Here is a 6,093-nt window from a genome sequence, read left to right as displayed (position 1 = left end):
CTTCTCACGGCCATTCTCTGAAAGTAGTCAGAGCTTCACTGTCCTTCTTCAGTGGCTTCACGTTGCACTTAGAATTAAATGCAAACTTAGGGGCCAGGCGCAGTGACTCACGCCTGTAATCCCAGCACTTCAGGAAGCCGAGGCAGGTGGATCACTTGAGGCCAGGAGTTCTAGACCAGCCTGGCCAACATAGTGAAACCCCATCTCCACTAAAAATACAAATGTTAGCCAGGTGTAGTGGTGCGCACCTTAATCTCAGCTCCTTGGGAGGCTGAAGCAGGAGAATCACTTAAACCCAGGAGGCAGAGATTGCATTGATCCCAGATTGCACCATTGCACTCCAGTCTGGGCGACAGAGAGAGACCCTGTCTCGCAAATAAAATAAAATTAAAAAGAAGAATTAAATGCAAACTTCTTGCCATGGCCTGTAAGTATCTGGCTGATCTGGTCCCTACTTGTCTCTATACTCAAAGCATTAGGGAGACTTCTGTGAATGAAATAAGCAGCAAATTTTCTGTTTTAAAGAGGGGAGGCACAGACACACACACACACACACACACACACACACACCCCAAGTACTAATAAATAAGAAACTATTTCAGGGAGTAAGGAGTACCATGAAGACAGTTAAACATGGGAATGTGTTAGAAAGTAACTGATATCCTTGAGGACTTTTATCCTGAGTGGTCAAGGATTGCCTTTCCAAAGGGTCATTTAAGCTGAATGATACAAAGGAACTTTTAGTGCTTTCTAAGCAAAGGTTTGTTTTGGAATTACACAGTAATCCCTTCAAGGATCAACTGGGGGCTCTGGTCCTTATCTGTCTAATTAAGACAAGCTGAGCGAGCAGGCACCTGCTTGAAACTTGCATGTTGTTGTGACAGATGAAAAGAGAATCTGGAGGGTCTCACACCAACAATGAAAAGCTCTCAGCCAGGTGCAGTGGCTCACGCCTGTAATCCCAGCACTTTGGGAGGCCAAGGCAGGAGGATCACTTGTGATCAGGAGTTCGAAACCAGCCTGGCCAACATGGTGAAACCCCATCTTTACTCCTCCGGAGTAGCTGAGATTATGGGTATGCACCACCACGCCCAGGTAATTTTTGTATTTTTTGGTAGAAACAGTGTTTCGCCATGTTGACCAGGCTGATCTCGAACTCCTGACCTCAAATGATCTGCCTGCCTGGGCCTCTCAAAGTCCTGAGATTACAGGCGTCAGTCACCACGCCCGACCTGATCATTGTAATTTTAAGACTATTTCTTATATGTTACACACACATTTTGTTGTTGTTGTTACTGTTGTTGTTTGAGATGGAGTCTCACTCTGTCACCCAGACTGGAGTGCAATGGGGGGATATTGGCTCACTGCAGCCTCCACCTCCTGGGTTCAAGCAATTCTCCTGCCTCAGCCTCCCGAGTAGCTGGGATTATAAGCATGCACCATCACGGCCTGCTAATTTTTGTATTTTTACTAGAGACAGAGTTTCACCACGTTGGTCAGGCTGGTCTCAGACTCCTGACCTCATGTGACCCATCCACCTCAGCCTCCCAAAGTGCTGGGATTACAGGCATGAGCCGCCACCTGCAGCCTACACACACATTTGAAGGAGAAAGTAAAAGGTTCAGTCAAGGTCATAGATGCTCCTAAGACATACACTTTTTTTCTTCTAGTATTGTTAGAGTTTCTTTGTCTTTTTAATAACTTAATCCTTTGTTCTTTTGGGGATCTATTTATTGTAAGATATTTTCTGTCTGATATTAAATATAACTCATAGTAAACTGAAGATCTGTGTGCCCACCACCCAGCTTATGAAATAAAATATTACATATACAATTATAGGCCCTTTTTCACATCTTATCACATTCCTCTTTCTCACAGTTTCACCAGAAGTAACCAATATTCTGAATTTGGAATTTATCTTTCCCGTGTATTTCTTCATACTTTTATTGTATGTGTGTGTGTTATATATATATATTATATTATATGTATATAATACAATATATATATCCTTTAACAATATATTAGAGTTTTCAGATTTTTGTTTTTATTTATTTCTTTATTTTGAGATGGAGTCCCACTTTTCACCCAGGCTGGAGTGCAGTGGCGCAATCTTAGCTCACTGCAACCTCTGCCTTCTGGGTTCCAGCTATTCTCCTGCCTCAGCCTCCCCAGTAAGTGGGATTATAGGCACATGCCACCACTGTGAGCCACTGCACCTGGCCCAGATTTTTGCTTTTAGTACAGCTAGATTTTCTTTTTTAAAAAAATGAGATTTGGCCAAGCACAGTGGCTCACACCTGTAATCCCAACACTTTGGGAGGCCGAGGCGGGTGGATCACGAGGTCAGGAGATCGAGACCATTCTGGCTAACACGGTGAAAACCCGTCTGTACTAAAAATACAAAAAAATTAGCTGGGCGTGGTGGCGGGCTCCTGTAGTCCCAGCTACTCGGGAGGCTGAGGTAGGAGAATGGTGGGAACCCGGGAGGCGGAGCTTTCAGTGAGCCGAGATCACACCACTGCACTTCAGCCTGGTCGACAGAGCGAGACTCAGTCTCAAAAAAAAAGAAAAAAAAAAGAGATGTATTCTCCCATCATACACAACTAAGAAACCAGACAAAATATATGCCATAATGGTTTCCAGATATTAGTCGATAGGCAGTGAAACATAATAATCTCTTAGAGAAATAAAACAAGCCCCAGCTTACTGTCTGGAAAGAATTTTCAGCCTACATGTAAGAAGGAAATACCTAAACAGAGCCCAGTGGTCTCCCTGAGCTGAAGAGGCAGCGCTCATACAGGTAAAGTACACTAGAATCTATGGGGTCAAGTATCTGAGAAGGGAGAGTTGCACAGAGAGAGTTTCAAAGGAGAATTGATCAGCACATGTGTGTGAGGAAACTACCAAGGCCAGTAAAAGCCTACCGGAAAGATTCTGGCAGAGCCAGTCTCAGAACTCACACAAGGTTGGGAAAACTTCATGTTCCCACCAGCAAAATCAAAAGATCTAACAGAAGGGGCATTATCACAAGGTTGTTGTACCAATATGGAGACCAAATTAGTCCTACACTAAAGGCTGTAGTGGGCCCACCTAACAAAGCAAAAAAGCAAGCCTCAAAAGAACAAAGTTGATTATAAGTGACTTAATTGTATCCCAAAGCAAAGCCCCTAAATCAGAAAAAATACAAAAACTTCATTAATCAACAAAGTAAAATATACAGTATCTGTCATTTAGTAAAAAGTTGCCACTTATGATCAGGCAGGAAGATAAGATCTACAATGAAAAAAAGAATCACTCAATATAAACAGACCCAGAAATGGCAGAAGTGATAGAAATAGTTGTCAAGAAAGTTAAAACAGTTAATATATGGGTCACATGTTCAAGAAGGTAGAAGGACGAGCACTTTAAGGAGAGATATAAAAAAAAGTTGTAAGATTCATGACAATGTGAATATACTTAACACTACTGAACTGTACACTTAAAAATGTTTGGCCAGGTGTGGTGGCTCATGCCTGTACTCCCAGCACTTTGGGAGGCTGAGGCAGGCAGATCACGAGGTCAGGAGATTGAGACCATCCTGACCAACATGGTGAAACCCGTCTCTACTAAAAATACAAAAATTAGCTGGGTGTGGTGACACACACCTGTGATCCCAGCTGCTCGGGAGGCTAAGGCAGAAGAATTGCTTGAACTCAGGAGGCAGAGATTGCAGTGAGTTGAGATCACACCACTGCACTCCAACCTGGCAACAGAGCAATACTCCATCTCAAAAAAAAAAAAAGAAAAGTTTAAGATGACAAATTTTATGTGACATGTTTTTACCATAATAAAAAGAACACATTTGCTAATTAAAAGACAAAAACAAACCACAAGTAGACATGTAGAGATGAAAAATACAATGTCTCAGAAGAAAAATAGTCTGAAAAAGATCATCAGCAGGTTAAACACTGTAGAAAAAATAATTAATAAACTTGGGGACAACAATATAAATCATCTAAAATGAAACAGAGGAAAGACTGGAAAAAATAAACATAACATCAGTGAGCAATGGAATAATATCAACTGGCCTGGTACAGGTGTCATTGAATTCCCAAAAATTGTGGAGCAAGAATGGAACAAAAAAAATACAAGAAATAATGGCTAACTTTTTCTGAATTTAATGACAATTGTAAGCCTACATTTCCAAGGAGATCAATGAACCCCAAGCAGGAGAAATTTTTAAAACTATTCCAAGGCATATGTCTTAGTCAATTTGGGTCAATACACAAATTATCATATAGAGTAGGTAGTATAAACAACAAACATCTGTTTTCCACAATTCTGGATGCTGGAAGTCCGGGACCAGGATGCCAGCATAGTCAGGTTCTGATGAGGGGTCTCTTCCAGGTTGCAGACAGCTGACTTCTTGTTGGCAGAAAGAAGGCTGGAGAGCTCCCTGTGATCTCTTTTAAAAGGGCACTAAGCTCCCTGCAGTCTTTTTTATAAGAGCATTAATCTTATCCATGAGATCTTCACCCTTATGACCCTATGACCTCCCAAAGGCCCCACCTCCTAACAACATCATATTGAGGATTAGGATTTCAACATATGAATTTGGGGGGGAACACAATACTTTAGTCTACAATAGCACATCATAATTATAGTGCCTAAAATCAGTGGTAAAGAAACAATTTTAAAGCAGCCAAAAAATAAAAAGAAACCACACATGTACAGAGGAACAAGGATAAGAACAAGAGCAGACTTTTGTTTCTTTTTTTCTGTTCTCAAGCTAACGTGTTATAGACCTCTTGAAATGAATGAAAACCAAAAGACACTGTAGCAACATCTTTAAAGTACTGGGGGAAAAAAAAAAGTCCAGGCATGGTAGCTCACACCTGTAATCCCAGCACTTTGGGAGGCCAAGGCAGGCAGATCATGAGGTCAGGAGTTCGAGACCATCCTGACCAACATAGTGAAACCCCATCTCTACTAAAAATACAAAAATTAGGTGGATGTGATGGCGTGAGCCTGTAATCCCAGCTACTCGGGAGGCTGAAGCAGGAGAATCGCTTGAACCCAGGAGGCAGAGGTTGTGGTGAGCCAAGATCATGCCACTTCACTCCAGCCTGGGCAACAGAGTGAAACTCCATCTGAAAGAAAAAAAAAAATTGTTACTAAAAATAGAGAAGGACATTGTATAATGACAAAGGAGTCAACCTATGAGGAAAATATAGCAATTATAAACATATATGCACCTAACACCAAAGCACCAAAGTACATAAAGCAAAAACTGACAGAAGAGAAAGAACATATAGACAATTCAAAAACAGTAGTTGGAGACGTCAATTCCTCACATTCAATAATGGATTAAAAAATAGGCAGAAAATGTCTAGGTTATAGAAGATTTGGACAACACTATAAACTAGTTAGACCTAATTGACATCTATTGAATAATCTACCCAATAACAGCAGAATATATATTATTCTCAAATGCAGATGGAGTATTCTCCAAAATAGATCATATGGTAGGCCATTAAACAAGCCTTGATAGATTTTAAGTGATCGAAATAATGTAAAGTACATTTGCTAAAAACACTGGAATTTGTGAAAGAAATTTAGGAAATTCACAAAAATATGGAACTTTAAAAACAAAATCTTAAATACCATTGGGTTAAATAATAAATCACAGAGGAAGTCAAAAAATACCTTGAGATGAATGAAAACAAAAACACAACTAAAACTTATCGGATTCAGGTAAAAGCAGTGCTTACAGGGAAATTCATGGCTATAGTTGCCTATAATAAAAGAGAAGAAAGCTCTCAAATTAATAACTAACATTCCACTTTAAAAACTAAAGAAGAAGCTGGGTGCGGTGGCTCACGCCTGTAATCCCAGCACTTTGGGAGGCCAAGGCGGGTGGATCACGAGGTCAGGAGATCAAGACCATCCTGGTAAACATGGTGAAACCCCAACTCTACTAAAAATACAAAAAAATTAGCCGGGCATGGTGGTAGGTGCCTGTAGTCCCAGCTACTTGGGAGGCTGAGGCAGGAGAATGGAGTGAACCCAGGAGGCGGAGCTTGCAGTGAGCTGAGATTGCGCCACTGCACTCCA

Source organism: Macaca fascicularis, chromosome 8 (assembly GCF_037993035.2).
Source record: "Macaca fascicularis isolate 582-1 chromosome 8, T2T-MFA8v1.1".
In the NCBI taxonomy this organism is placed as follows: domain Eukaryota; kingdom Metazoa; phylum Chordata; class Mammalia; order Primates; family Cercopithecidae; genus Macaca; species Macaca fascicularis.
Note: the sequence above shows the minus strand (reverse complement) of the source record.